Source organism: Stegodyphus dumicola, chromosome X1, assembly GCF_044657685.1.
Source record: "Stegodyphus dumicola isolate Sdum_Otavi_A_Nest chromosome X1, ASM4465768v1".
Lineage (NCBI taxonomy): Eukaryota > Metazoa > Arthropoda > Arachnida > Araneae > Eresidae > Stegodyphus > Stegodyphus dumicola.
Genome location: NC_140780.1, coordinates 259,457,040 through 259,473,923, shown reverse-complemented (window position 1 = coordinate 259,473,923; position 16,884 = coordinate 259,457,040).

Genomic DNA, 16,884 nt, shown 5'->3' with positions numbered 1-16,884 from the left:
CAAAAGATCGAATGACGGTTGGAAATTTTCAGAAGGCCTCAGTTTAATTTAAAGAGGGTTACAAAATTTAGAAAATATAGCTACAACGAAGAGCGTACTTTTTCAACAAAACAAGGAATTAAAAAATATTAGCATACTGCGAGGAAATTTTGCGGGGAAAAAAAAGACTTTGAGCCGGCAGACTAGTTTGTTAGATTTTATGAAACCTTCTACATCAAAATAATTTCGGTTTGCGATTTTGTATTTGTGTTATCTAAGGTTTTATTTAAACATTTTTTCTAAATTATTATTTTCTTTTGTTTCCGGCCCCAACTAAAAATAATTTACATGCAATACATGCGAAATTATGCCCCGACTTGAGCAGTTATCACTCAGTCCCACCTATCGCTTAATTTCGGGGTATTACTGTATTTCTGTGGGCTTTACAAATATTTCCAATGCAAATTTTTATTTAATTCTTCAGAAAGCCACTAAAATTCGATTATACTTAAGGTGATGTTTTCTAAATTCATGTGTTTTATTTTGAGTTGCTAAATAGCTTAGTTTGTTTTTCTTTTTTTTCTTTTTACTAAGCTTGCTTTACGTGTTGATCTGGTGATCATACCCGAGGTCTCTTATAAAAAACTTATTCCCAGCTGAAGATCGAATGTTAGCTATCTTCTTCGCGGGAAGATATTTTTATCATATGATCTATATGAGGCATTATATTCTGTTGCTTCAAATTAAATTAGGTCATCTTGTTGTTTTCGATCATACAATTCCGCGCGAACAAACAACAATCCCGTGAGGAAAGTATTTTCTCCATTTCATTCGAGACTATATATTTAAAGTCATATCTGAATAATTTCACTATCAAGAAATTCATTCTATCAAGGACTATAAAACATCCTTTCAAGTTTTCCATAAAACATCCTTTCAAGCAGAATAATCTCACCGATTCAAGGTTGTGAGTAAACAGGAATGTGTGAGGATTCCATAAAAGAAGAGGCGGAAAAATATGGGACACTTTTATTATCTTCTGTTTAATGTATTTGTGAAAAAGAGCTTCCTAAACTTGTGCATATAAAGAACAAATATCATAATCGATCGAAAGTTGGAACAGATTTACTCTAATTAAAATGCGGAATCTGACGCTGCACGTATAGTGTCAAAGAAATGATTCTATATATTTCCATTAGAAACAGTAATAAATGTAAAACTTTTCAAAAATTACTGTTATTCAGCATTTTATTCCTTCAAGAAAGCACATTTTTGCGATGCTTTTAAACAAAGCTTAAGATTTAATAAGTTTTATAGCGAAATATGAATAATTTTGTAACCTTCCTTCCCAGTTACTTTAAGTAATGCATTTAATTTCAAATTGCTCAAGTGTAACTTCACAGAATTTAAAATTAATCCTTCTCAGATGATTCTTACGTAATGCTAGGCACTTATGTAATGATCTTCCAGGCCAATCATAATATTCAGATTTCTGAACGGAAGAGCAACAAATCAAAGTGAAGCTTTACCAAAACTAAATCAGTTTTGATTAAACCTTCATTTTGTAAGTAGGCATTCATTATCTGTTTCTTTCGCTTGATAGATTTTTGTCACCGCTTTTTTTAATTAACTGCAATTTACGTCATAAAAGTGTTCATTTTTTTTCCCAGGAAAACGCGCGCTTTTTGCTCCGAGTTATCTGTGTCTGCATTAAAAAGTGATATCAACAATAGAAAGAAGTATTCAAGAAAGAATTCGACTATAGTTATTATTTTTATACATCAAGCTTCGTTACTAGCGAGCATACATCTGTGACGTTATTAATACTTAAATCATCACCACGCATGCATATGTATATACGTATGTATGCATGTATAGCTCGGGGGAAGGAGGAATTGCTTACGGATTCTTACAGATTTCTACTTTGGTATGTTTCAGTTTGTAAGTTGTGGCTTTTGCGAATTTACCAAGTCGTGCACTATGTAAGTCTGGTGGGGTTGTAAGGTTTATCCTACGTTTATAGCAGTTATTTTTAAGTTTATGCACCTTTCCTAGCTCTCTTAACTTCAGCTTACAATTCGCGTTTAATGCAAATGAGAAGGAGTGGTATTTAAGTCAAAGTTCCATTGACTTCGGGAGAGAGAATCAAAGTTTCTGAATAGCACGCGTTTTCCTTTTGGCTACGTCTCTCTAAGATGTTACTATGCTCGACCGTATTAGGTGCCCTTGATAGCTTTGCTAGATAATTCAATATTTAGGGGCCAACTAGTTTAGATCTGTATTAACTTCGGCTAAACCTCTTTAGTTAGTCATTACTTAAGCGCATATTTCTTATATTTTTGAGTTTAAGTGGAAGCTTTGTTGCACGTCCTGAGAGAAAGACCGTCTGTGCATCTTTAGTTTGAGCAATAAAGAGTACTTAACCCTTCTTAAGTTAAGAGATTATTCGCTTAGTAGTTCACTAGGCTCCTCCATCCTTAGTTAATAGATAGAATGGAGGAAGGAACACTGTATTGGCGCCCGAAGCATTTTTAGCGAATCATGCCTTTAGAAAATTAAAAATTTACGTTGACTCCTCCGACATTTCAAACCCCTCAGCCACCAGCAAATCCTCTGGAGGGATTCGGCTTCATCGTAAAACCTGTGAGAGCAGCCATGAACCCAGCTGCAACATTTGAGTGGTCAAGGGTCGGTGATAACCTTCCTGGTCATCACCGACCCTTTACCCTGCTTTAATTGCATTTTACTTTACAACTTGTAAACCAGCTGCAGAAGATTACAATTGCTACAGCGAACTTAAAAGGCCAGGCCCTGAGTTGGTTCAAGGGAATCGGGAAGTTCCTGCTGGGGGATTCAGGATCAGAAACCTACACATGGGAAAACCGTGCTATTGAAAACGTTTACCGTAGTTAAAGATCGAGCGAAGCTAGAAGCAGAATTGTTTAGTAAATATTAGACGAACGTCGACGTTTTGATGGACATTATTCTTAGAAAAATACAATATTTAATTTATTATATGAAAAAAGGCCGGATAATGAATTAATAGATGTAGTATTGCCTCGTCTTCTTCCGTCGTTTCAAGATTTTATAGAAGTAAGTAACCCTCAGAAGCTAGAAAATTTATTTCAACTTGAAGTGAAGTTTCAGAGCAGACGAGCCACTGAAAACGCTCGCTCAGGTAATTTCCTCCAGTATTCGAGGTTTTCGTCTCAACAGAAAGTAAGCAGAATTCTTATCGGCAAGCGAGGTAACCTGAAAAAGTGGACAAGAAGAAGATGGGTCAGTCTAAAGCATTTGGAGATCGTAGTAAGAAGAGGAGGAGGAAAATAAGGATTTAAACTCATCAGGGTGGCCGAGGAGAGGGCTCGGTCAAGCCCGAGGAAGAAAAATCCCTCGGAGGTTAAATTAAATACGGTAGTCGTACAAAATGTGGTCTTGCCGGAAATTCATATCATATTGAACAATGTTCCTACTACCGCCTTACTCGATACAGGAGATAAATGCAGCTCTCTGTCCCAAGACTTCTTTAAGAAGAATTTTCGCTGTTATAGATTGTTTAAAACTACGGGGCAGAGGGTAATTGTCGCCCAAGGAAAAGAGTGTATCTGAATTGGAAAAGTAGGGCTGCACGTTCAAATAAAGAACGAAGTGCTAAAAGTAAATTTTCTGGCAGTAAAAGCCCTATTAACTTAGGTTATTTTGGGGGTTGACTCCAGGAACTACCTCCAGCTCGCAGGAAGCTCAAAATTAAATTTCAAGAACTTTACTTAACAGGTGCGTATGCACACTGTTGAAGAAGAAAAAGGGGCCATACCGGAGGTGGATCCCAATCACCTCCAGGAAGAGGAGAAACAGAAAATGGAAAAAGTGGTAAAATAATTTTCTAAATTCTTCGATGACTGACCTAGCTTCTGTGCACCACAATATTAATGTTGGAAATGGTACTCCAGTCCGGTCTAAGCCGTATAGGTATGACCAAGTGAAAGAAGAGATATTGGAATAGCATGTTACGAAAATGCTGTCGAATAAAATAATTGTTCCGATTGACAGCCCCTATGCAAACCCAGTAGTTTTATGTAGAAAGATAAAACGGCCTTCCACCCTCAGATCCGAACTCATGGAGGTTCGCAGTTGATTACTGTAAACTGAATAGTATAACGAAATATCCGACGTATCCCCTCCCGATAATTGATGAAATAGTAAGAAAAGTACGATATACTAAGTATTTGACTATGCTAGACCTGACGTTGGGATATTTTATAAGTGCAGTAAAACCCGAGGATGTCGAGAAAACAGCTTTTATAATGAAATCAGGTGTGTATGCCTTTTTGCGAATGCTGTTTGGCTTAAGCGGAGTTCCGGTTGCATTCCAAAAGGTCATGGATATTGTATTAAGATCCGTCTTAGGCAAAAGGACAGTTATATATTTAAATGATATTACTGTGACAAGCGAAACGATAGACGAACATATTAAACATTTCGAGGAAGTTTTTACATTATTAATTGAAGTCGGCATCAATACGAATCCAAGAGGTACAAGTTCGCAGTCAAGGAACTTAGATATTTCGGTTATAAAATCTCGTAAAAAGGAATCGAGATCGATAATTCTAAAATATTAGCAATTAAGAGTTATCCCCCTCCTAATAACTCCAAGAAATTATCACCTTTTTTGGGCATGTGCTCGTATTATAGAGTATTCTTCAAAGACTTTGCGAAGATTTTTGAATTCTTGCAAGTTCTCAAACTCAAAAAAACTAGATTCACGTGGACCGCAGAGGCGAACATTGCGTTCGAAGAATTAAGGCACGCATTAATTAACGCCCCAGTTCTCAGGCTCCCGGAAGGGAACCAGAATTTGTAAATTTCAAGAGACATCTCGGATTTTGCACTTGGCGCTGTCCTCTTCCAAAATGGGCAGTCAATTGCTTTCCTCATTAAAACGCTGAAACGACCTCAACGAAACTACACCGCAACAAAAAGAGAAATTCTCTCTATCTTACTACTTATGGCGGTGCAAAAATTCCTAGTTTTCTTTGGAAACGTCCTGATAACAGTATACTCAGACCATGCGGCAGTTGGTCGCTTATAGTCGCTTATACGTTGAACCTTAAAAACTAGAGGAGTTTAATTTAATTATAAAACATACACCGGGGGAAGAAAACGTTGTTCCGGATGAGCTATCAAGAATTAAGATTGAAGAAGAGAAAAAATAGTCACATGTGCGATGCTAACTTTCAAAATAACTGAGTCCAGTGAAACAATAATTTCAGAACGGAAGACGGACCTTGAACTCAAGGATATTTATACATATCTTGAAATCTTGAATACCCCGAACATTTCCAGCATGTGGACATAACGTCTATATTGAACAAGGCTGCCCACTATAAATTCATTGAGAAATTGCTATTTTATACGAAAATAATTAACGATAATCAAGAATACCGGCCAGTGATCCCAGCGAGTCTACGGTTAATTATGTTAGAGGAGAAGCATGATTCGCCCATTTTGGGACACTTAGGCGTCAGAAAAACATTGCAAAGGGTCCGCGAAGCGGTTTATTTTCTTCAGTTACAAAGGATGGTAACGGAGCATGTCAGGTCTGTCACATATGCCCATTAATTAACGACCTTAATTACAACCCGGCTGGGTACTTAAATAACATAAAAACCACATTCCCAAATGAACTGGTTGGCGTTGATTTGCTCTGACCTTATCCTAGAAGAAGCTTACATGAAACAGATATCTCTTAAATATTGTTCATCACTTCTCGAAGTGAGTGAAAATAATTGCTCTTAAACGAGCATCCATGAAAGTAGTATCAGATTCGTTTTTAAATAAGTATATTTTAAAATACGGAGCCGCAGTTAATGTAATATCTGATAATGAGAAACACTTTATTAGTCATTTATTTTAAAATTTTTGCAGAGGACTTGGCCTACGCAACGGGTACCCTATAGGCCGCAATCGAATACTGCGGAAAGTGTAAACATGAATATTTTTTAAATTATTCGGTGATACTTTAAAAATTATCATGACCGTTGGGATAGCAGCGTCAATAAATTAGGCTTTACTTTAAGAACGTCGAGGCACGATACTACGCAAAAATCCCACGCAGATCTCTTTTTAGGGAAGACAATTTTAACTCCCTTAGATAAACTCTTTTTTGTGGAGGAAAGAGAAGAAGACTTTAAGTTAAAAGGACATTCAATAAATCATTAATGAAGCAATAACAAATTCGTATGTTGCAAGGCAGAAACAGAAAGTTAGACTGGAGGCAGAATATTCTTTGGGTAAAAAAATTTTGAAAATCAAGAAATCTTTCTCATCTAAAGCGAAACATAGAGTCGCAAAATTCGAGCCCAGATTCGAACGTCCTTTTGTTATTGAAAGGATCAGATATGTAACAGTTTATTTAAAGGCTGCAAATGATTAGACATAATTGCTAACGTTGACTAAATTAAACCATGCTATAGTCGTACTGATTTCGAAGTCTTAAGAGATCTATTGCAGGATCCTGGAGGCGTGCCAAGAACTCTGATTACCCAAGCAACAAACTGGAATCCCCAAGCAGAGAAACGGAAGCAGTCGGAAAGTACGGAGGAAAGGCCGGCTAAACGAATGCCTGCGCGGCAAAGTCCAGGGTCAGGGAAAAAGAGGTTTGGTGTACTAGATTACGGCAAAGCACTCGAGGGCTATCTGCCTTAAGGGAGGGATGCCTACGTCGAGGACTTTTTAAGGGAAACTGGCTCGTATACACGTTACACATGGGAAAAACCACGAAAACACCCATGCAGCCGGGCCGTTCGCGGGATTCGAACCTCGGACCGAACTACCAGTGTTCAGCGACGTTACCGCTCGGCCGCTGGTGGGCCCAGGGAAAAAGAGGAAAAAGGCACCTAAGTTTAAGGCCAGTAAAGAAAGTCTCGCCGCAACGAGTGTCAGTGCTAGAGGAGAAAAAAAGAACAACGGACGGAAAAACCAGTGAAACGAGTGGCACTACAAAGGGATCCGGAAGCTACGAAGGAGGCCTCGCCAGATAGACTTCGTTGCCCGTCGACAACTACCCCAAGGGAAGTCGAAAGAGGTCCAGGCCGAAGAATCGCCAGAATGGAAAAGAACAGTTGATGCGGTATCCGTGCAGTTTCAGTAAATGTAGAACTCCAAAAGGAGTTTTAAACATCCCCAGGAAAGAAGTGCCCCCCCCATGAGGCCAATAGAAGATCCGAGTACCAGAATACTCAACCTATGAGGAAGTCAGCCTGGTTCTTCGCTAGGCGGAAGAAACGAATAGACGTTACGGCAGAAAATACCAGCCGCCCAAGGATGAAACTTAAAGTGCAAAACTTGAGATTTCCTACCTGGGAGGAGTTTTGCCGCAAGAGATTGCAGGAGTTTAAAAACCAAAATGATAATTGGAAATTTTCTTTGTTTGCTTTTTTAGAATGCAAGTTCAATTTATATCATATTGTTCAAAGTTGCTAAACGCAATTAAAAGTAAGAAATTTGAATTCGCAAGTTTGCGAGAGTGTATAATGTGAATAGCGTCAGTCGGAAGGACTTGAAACAACGATGAAAATTGTTCGTAACTTGAACTTAAAATTTAAATTTTAGGAAACGATTGTAAATTGTGTATAGCAACTATGTAACTATGTGATATAAAGTGAATTTAAAATTTTGTATGTTAAATGTGGAAAAGTGTTGTGTTAAAGGTTAAAATTTTAAATATATGTTGTAAAAGTGCTTTAAAGTTAAATTTCGTTTGTATATAAACTGTGTTTAAATGTGAACCTTGTAAAAATGAACAACAAAAAAAGCACAGTATGAATGTGTTAAAAGTTAGGCTCTCCAAAAAACACATGAAAGTTTAAATTAAGCTCTCAGCCCATTAGTTGCAGTTTTGTATTTAGGGAGTCTGATATATCGTATGTCAAATTGTAACAACTTGCAGATGATGGTTAGCTGGTAGAGCTCACAATTTATTGATCTTGGCACATACAAAATCTTACTATTCCTCAAAGCACATATCATATCTTCTACATCAATACATGTTTACCAGGGCGATGCCCATGCTGTATATGTGTTTTGAAAGTCCTCGACCGGGATGTCCTTTAGAAGAGCCGTCGTGTTTGCCTGGATGTTCTCAACAATGCCCAGATGAGGTTCTTAAAGTACCTATTTCAATCGAGGGAACAAGACACTGACGTTCATTCTCTGAAGCACTCCCTTATAATTTTGAGCAGTGACAGTCTGGCAAGCGAGGACAAATTCGTGGTGCACGATTCCTTTTGCATTAAAAAATGACCCTGGACTTGGCTTTGGATTTGCTAATTCCAGCTTTCATCTGGCGCGGTGACGATCGCGTGTGCCATTCGGAGCTTTGCCTCTTAGATCTAGCTCATATCCAAAAATCCATGATTCACCACAAGTGATTACGCTGTCCAGGATATTGGGAACATCCTCACCCCGGCGACTAACCCCGGTACCACTGCAAAGCTTAAGTTCCCTCCCACTCCTTTTCGCCGGTAGCACCGTTTTGCGGTTTACAGTCATTTCAAGATAAGATAAGAGTGCTTAAAGACGCTCCTGTTAAGAAATGTCCTGGTGGGCCTCACGATCCTATGGGCCTCACGGTCGTTGCAATCACTTCAAGCTTCTACCAAAGGCCTAGAATTAAGACAGGATTCAATTTGGGTTAGTAATGTCAAAAATTCTTCCTATATTAAAATAAGTGTTTCTAAAATCCTTTTTAAATAATGTTTCATGAACGTGATCCCCGCTTCCCAAAGTCCTCCAAAATGAGGTGCAGAGGGTGGATTAAAAAACAATTTAATATTCTCCGTGGAACTACAATCCTGAAGCTGTTCATCACGTTAATAGAGGAATTAACCTAATATTAAGTCCCAACGGGTGCGTTAACTGTAGGATCATTTTTATGGTTTTAAATTTTGTGTTTCATGTTGCAACTTAAGACGAGTCGGTTTCCTGTAAAGACTGCTCAGCGAAGCATCTCTTCCCTTACGTAAACAGCTCTCGTATTGCTTTACCATGCATTTTATGACAGTAGAATATAATTTAGCATTTGAATATCCAAATGATATAAATCTCAGAGGAACTCCATAAAAAACACCTAGTTTTAAGAAGACCACTCACCTCTGGTCGCAAAAGCAATAACAGATCTTTTAAAGATAATTCAAGACTGTATTCTGAATAAGGTCAAGAAGAATTTTATAATTCTGGACGATTTTAAGATAAGGTTTAGAAAATATGGCTTGCATCAGCTGTCATTGCTTAATTCACCAGACGAATATTTATGTAAGATCTCTTGCGCTCAATTATGTACTGAAAGTTATCCTTCATAACATAACATTTATCCTGACTCGAGGCTGCCATATTGATCACAGCGATGTAATTTACTTTAGTGATGTCCGACAGTTGTGACTTTCTGAAGTGATCACACGAACATTTTTTTGGCCTGAAAAAATTTGTCTCTGAGAGTTCATGCAACAATGGCCAGAAAATACTCGAATTCAAAGATCCAGAGTAGATGTACGACTTTTTCTTCTTTTTCATTTGAACAAATTTAACTCGAAGATTACAGTCACACAAATAAATTGATGTATGCCCTGTTCAAACATATCAAAGCTTTTTGAATGAAATGAGAACTGTTCAAGTGACATTTTCAAGGTATCAATTTGATTCATTTCCAAACTACTTGAATTCGGAGACAGATTCTAGGAATTAAATCTGGCAGAAAACATGCAAATAGGGTTCAGTCCATAGTCTGTGAATATAGCCTATATTCCAGGGGATCTTTTAATATAGACGATTTTTAAGTTACTTAAAACTTAGTCACTTATTCTAAGTTTAGAACTGGCTATTAAACTTAGATGGCATGGCAAAGGATAACTTTGCAGTGCTAAAATGAAAAGCTGCGAGGGCTTTCTGTACTTTGTAAGTACCTGTTCACACGAATAATTATTTTAACAAATGAAGAAAAAAATTCTAATAAAAGAATCAAAAAAACTGAATACAACTTGAAACAGTTTCTGGTGAAAATGCGCTTTAGCCCAATGCTTGGCGATTTTCAGTAAATAAAATCTCAGAATACGTTGCATAAGCAAAGTCGCGACGGCGGAGCTAAGTGACGTCTAAAAATGGGTGGGACTAAGCTTGTGACGTCACAATGTTTTCTCTATAGATATCGAAATAAGTATAATAAATTATTTATATTTTAAATTATAATAATACAGTAAGTGATTGTAACAGTTATTTAAAACGGTAAACAACATCGCAGTATGTCATACAGCTTCTGTATTTTCAAAGATTTTTAAGCTTTAGAATTTATACAAATAAAAAAAAGATTTTTATTAAATTTATTGCGGCAATTATATCAGAATGTTGCAAATTATTGCGTGTCTTTTAAATAAAATAGTAGTGTTACGGATTTGGTATTTAAATAGCTAATGTTAGTTGAATTGTAAATTAAATGGTTTTATTTCCCGCGCAGTGCAGCGCGTGACGAATATTAAAAGAAAGCTAAGCCGGAAAATTGAAAATACAAGAGCGCGTGCATGTAACTTTTAATAAATATCTGTTTTTGATTTCGAGAAAGTTCCAGAAAGTTCTCGCGCGCGATTTAAAAATCTTATAAAAAGACTGATCTCAATAAAACTAATCTCAATTCGATGATTAGTTAGTTTGTTGTTGTTTTAAGAGTTTGTTTAGAAAACTGCTCTTGTTGACTAATTCGCGGATTAGCTTTCTTCAGCTGTTTTGAATTAAGTTCTATTGAACGTTTGAGTAGTTAAGTTAGTGTGAGATATTGTAATACTGCATGATAATTTGAGGAAATTGAAGCATATTTGTTGTGATAATAATAAATGTTTGTTCATTTTTCATCGGACTTGTGCATTCATTTCGTAACAAACCCGTACGCACGCAACAAATTTTCGTGTCAGGAGTGGGGTTTGAATGCCAATAACATGAGCAATGGAAGAACAGTTAAGGCAGTTAATATCAGCCTTTGCCTCATTGAAAGCAGAGATGAAACTAGCCAGGAAAAGATGGAAGCTGGCCAAGCATCCAGTGAAGAAGAGATTAAGGCGGTACAGGAAGCTGTTAAAGCAGAAATGAAAGTGGGCCAAGAGGAAATTAAGAGAGAAATAACATGCATAATAGAAAACAAATTTGAAGCTATAGAAGACAGAACTGACACGGTTGAAAACAGAGTTGGAGAAATTGAAGAAAAGATTTCTGCCGTCCAAACCCAAATTGATGACAGGGTTTCTGCTGCCGTCGCCAAAGAAGTTGACAGCCTAAAGAAATGCATAGCGACGGCAGGAAACAATTCTGAAGGTTTTAAATTCTTACGTATGCTTGCTCGTCCATTTCTGAAGCTATCCACATATGATGAGAAGACATCCTGGCAAGTGAATAAAAACCAACTTTCTATAGTTGCGGATGCGAATGGATGGTATTCCCAAGCTAAGGCCTGTCATCTCGCCGCTTGTCTGAGAGCAGACGCTGCGGATATCCTTCAGACTCTTCCGGAAAACCAAAAGCTCGATGCTTTGATACAGGAAAGGAAGAAGAAGAAACAGGCTCTAAAGTGTTGGAACTGTGGTACTGAAGGTCACTTGCGACGGAACTGCAGAACACCCCAGGGTACGGGAAATAAAACAGATGATTTTACCAGACAAGTGAGTGGCTTGAGACGGAGCAGAAGTGAAGAGAAATCAATCCTAAAGTGCTGGAAGTGCGGTGTTGAAGACCACATACGAATTAACCGCAGAAAACCCCCGAGCACGGAAAATAAGACAGACAAATTGAAAGGACATTTAAATGCCATGGGACGAAAAAGGAGTGACAAGAAACCAAAGTGCTGGAACTGTGGAGCTGAAGGCCACGTACGAAGGAATTGCAGAACGCCCCAGGGTACGAAAAATAAGACCCTTTCTCAGCAACGACGCAAGAAACAAATTAATGACCATATCAAGGAACGGAGGTTGCCAGATAATGAAAAACCTTGTTTTAAAGCGCTCAAAATTTCTACAGTAAGTTGCAACAGTAACGGACTGTCCATCAATGGGCATATCGATGGAAGTCCTTGCGATATGATCATTGACACAGGAGCTAATGTTACCATCATTCGGAGAGATTTAGCTCAACAGTTTAAATATAAACTTATTTGGACGCCATCCTCTTTTACCCTTCAGACTGCATCTGGTCATAAGATTGGCATAGCTGGGAAGTTAAACGTGAACATCACGTTTGGAAGTGCCGCCTACCATCACACGGCATATGTGGCGGATATTACAGATCCGTGCATACTCGGATTGGACTTTTCAAGGAAATACAATTTTTCCTTAGACTTCAAAAACAACAAGCTGTTTTCAGCATCTGAAGACATGACTATCCATACTCGAAAGGGTTCATCGCCTGGAAACGCCGACGTCCCATGTGAAAGACCCTACTCAGAAAGCTGTCGAAATCATACTAGGGTCGGAGAGAAGCATCAGACTACCGGTTATTTTCCATCCCAGATGCTCTTCGGTCGAGACCTTCGTCTGCCTTGTGACATCCTGTTTGTTCGTCCTACGGATGCGCCTTCATCGCCTGAGAAATACATCCAAGATGTCCAGGCCCGGTTTGAAGTGACGCACCGTTCCGTACGAAAGCGAGTCAACTCGACGACAGAGAAAGAGAAGATCAGATACGACAAGAGGGCTACTGGACATAGATCCAACAAAGGAGACAAGGTGTAGTTGTGGAACCCGATTCGACGAAAAGGAGTCAGGCCTAAATTACAGTCACTTTGGGATGGTCCACACACAGTCCTAAACAGGCTGAATGAGGTCGTGGTTCGGATCCGTAAGTCTTCGAACTCTAAGCCTAAAGTCGTTCATTACGACAGGTTAGCTCATTACTATGGCCATAGTACGCAATGTAAATAATTGTAAATAGTGTAAGACCATGGTCCTTTTTGTTTCTAAATGTGTATTTAGTATTTGATTCGTATTTAGTATTTGATCTGTATTTAGTATTTGTTTTGTATTTAGTATTTGATAGCATTTGATTTGTTTAAGTTAGTTATTGCATTTATTGTTCCTGTTGTTCGATATTGTAATGTAATGTTTATGCCACATTTGTAAGTTTGTCTTCCTGTCCAGGGATTGTACTGCCCGGGACGTGCAGTCCTTGGGAAGGGGGCAGTGTTACGGATTTGGTATTTAAATAGCTAATGTTAGTTGAATTGTAAATTAAATGGTTTTATTTCCCGCGCAGTGCAGCGCGTGACGAATATTAAAAGAAAGCTAAGCCGGAAAATTGAAAATACAAGAGCGCGTGCATGTAACGTTTAATAAATATCTCTTTTTGATTTCGAGAAAGTTCTCGCGCGCAATTTAAAAACCTTATAAAAAGGAGGAAAACCTCTCAATTTGATGATTAGTTAGTTTGTTGAGGGTTTAAGAGTTTGCTTAGAAAACTGCTCTTGTTGACTGTAGCGAATTCGCGGATTAGCTTTTTTCAGCTGTTTTGAATTAAGTTCTATTGAACGTTTGAGTAGTTAAAAGATAAGTACTGTGAGATATTGTAATACTGCATGATAATTTGAGGAAATGTAAGCATATTTGTTGTGATAATAATACATTTTTGTTCATTTTTCATCGGACGTGTGCATTCATTTCGTAACGAACCCGTACGCACACAACAGTATATACTCCAATTTGTATTAAATCTATTAATATAAGGTCTCAATAAATTTCAAGACTTACTCGTTTGATGATTTTCTTGACGCTGGATTATATTCCGGATAGCAGCTAGGGAAAAACATACTTTGTTTTGTGAATCATTCATAACGTAAAATTAATCATACACGTGACTTTGCTTTTTCTTAGTTTTATATTGACATAATATTATTTACATTTTTAGTTTAAAAGGATAATCATTTAAACAACAATATCCGATTACAGCCGATTTAAAAACTACCAAAAATCGAGTTTAAATTCCAAAAAAAATGCTAGTTCTGCGGTATTCGTCTGGTTCCTCTCTGTTACCAAAGCGCTCGAATCAATAACTATTTTAATATTCTTTTTTTAATTTTTCTTTTACCGGAGTAGTTGCCATCAAATTTAAATTCATATTATCGAACATTTTAATGTTATCATTTTTTCAAATTACCTTGTTGCTACGTAACCACACAATCCCTTAGGTACTAGTAAGTAGACAATCTTCATTATTTTCTAAAAATTTTAAACTTTACATTAATAAAAAAAGAAAATTATTTTTATTGCATATCAACATAATACACAGCTTTCATATCACTATTTCTTAAACTCGTAAATCACGTTATATTCTCTGTAGTCATACTATAATTGTAGACATTCTACAAATAAAAAAATCTAATTTCTCACAATGAAAGAAAATAAACACTACAAATTTGGAACACTAAGCAATGCTTCACTCTCACACACACATATTATCAATGAACTCATATTATCAAGTGCAATTGCGATAGGAAATAACTACGTATAAAAATAATAATGTAAAAGTTATTTATAGGGCCAAAGTTTACAGTTTGGCTACTATTGAGTAGATCGTCGGATTATCGATCTTTTCCGGAAAGCATTACCAACATATCAAAAACAAACAATTAAAAATACAATTTAAATACAAAAAAAAAAAAAAGATGTCTAAAGTATAACTTGCAATTTTAACAACAATACAAATTTAAAATACACAAACGATACATTAAACATTGCATTAAAAATACGTTACATTACTGCTCGGCATAACACCTCGCTTTGCCCATGTGCACAACGATCTGTATTCGCTCGAAAAACATCAAAGAATTACTATTATTATTATATGCTAGAGAATAGGGGCTCCATTGCTTGCAGTCTAACAGATCTAACAGCTTGCCTTACACAGATTAAAGGCCTCTGCTTCCGGAAGCTATCTATTATGCGCTCCACCACAACCGGGTTGGGTTGCAGGTCAGACGGCAATTACTGAGTCTTAAAACAAAGAGATACAAGGGCAAACAAGGCGAGTGTGCAACAGAGGTTTCAATACATAGTCTGGATTTACAATTTTTCTTCTAATACATACATCATACATTTATCACAGCTAATTTACAATCAGTCCTATGCGACATATTTCAGCCATTAATATTGATTTCAAACATGCAATTTTACACAGTTGTATAAAATTCTCGTGACCAGGGTTACAATTACTGTTTTCAGAAAAATAAATAGTCTACATAAGCATACATCTTAGGTATGCAATTATAAGACATTTCTTATACTGACAATTATATACAATTTAACCTTAGAATCTTAGGGATACGAAGGAAAACATTGGTACACCAGCCAATTTGAAGCCTTTTTTTTTTTTTTTTTTTTTTTTCAAAAAGAACTTCCTAAATAGCTATATAGGACGTAGAGATTTAATTCTAAAAACCTCTAAATGCATCTTACTGTAAGATATCAGAATTAAGTTAGATTTTTAGCAGACCATAAGCAAAGTTCCTATTAATCATTACTATCAACTTCTTTAACCTATCAATACTTGAATACTGTTGTTGCAATTTAAACCAAGAATGCCAATTAGTTACATGTGAAATATACACCGCAGTATTTGTGATATTTGAGTACATATTTTTACCATACTATTAAATTTATATTCAACTCAGGTACTTTAAATACCCCCCCCCGAAAAAAAATCTCAGCATTCTGCTCTACATTGGCTTTCCCCACATGCACATCGATCTATTTTCCCTTAAAAAATATCAGAGAATTGCCCAAACACGGCATCGCGCCCAACCTCGGCATTGCGCACTGCATTGGCTTTACCCATGTACACATCGATCTGTTTTCACTTAAACTCGGAGAATTGCACAAACTCGGCGTTGCTCACAATCTCGGTATTGCGCACTGCACTGGCTTTGCCCATGTGAACATCCATCTATTTTCTCTTAAAAACAATCACAGCATTGCACAAGCACGGCATCGCGCACAACCTCGGCATTGCGCACTGCATTGGCTTTGTCCATGTACACATCAATTTATTTTCACTTAAAAATCTGAGAATTGCACAAACTCTGCATTGGCTTTGCCCTTGTACACATCGATCTATTTTCACTTAAAGAAACATCAGATAATTGCACATACTTGGCATCGCGCACAACCTCGGCGTTGCGCACTGCATTGGCTTTGCCAATGTACACATTGATCTATTTTCACTTAAAAACATCAGAGAATTGCACAACCTCAGCTTCTCCCATCTTCTAGGATTGATCCAAAAAGATAGCAAATTATTAAAAATAAGCAACTTTTAAACGAAGCATACAAGAAACATTTTTTCACTTACACTTTTCAGGAAAAATGTTAAGTCTCTTTGAGGGTTAACGTTTTGTGTGTTACCTTTATTTATCAAATATCATGTTCTTCGCACTTAAACCATAAAATTCAGTTCAACAGCAATATCGCAAAATAATTTAAAATGAGCATAGCTTTAGAATTTCCGATACGCAGTTTAGCGCTCTGAAGATAAAAATGTTTTTATTTCCCCGTACCGTGTTGCATTGCTCGCTTTGAAATCTTTGAGTTTGTTAATCAAAAATTCGTTAAAGTTTTACAAAATGTGAAACAGATAATAAAACAAAATCGAAATTCCAAATTTCGGCTTCCAGATGCCCATACTCGGTTGGAAACGTACGTTATTCAAAATTTGATGGCTCTAGGTACCGTTGCTTTATCACAATGCGAAAAACATTTATGCAGATTTTTCAATATTTAATTTCTTTAAATATAACACAGGGTGATAACATTTAGTGGCAACAGAATAACAACATGGCTTCAAAATATCGGGTTAGCCATACTGGCGCGTTTATTGCCCATTAAA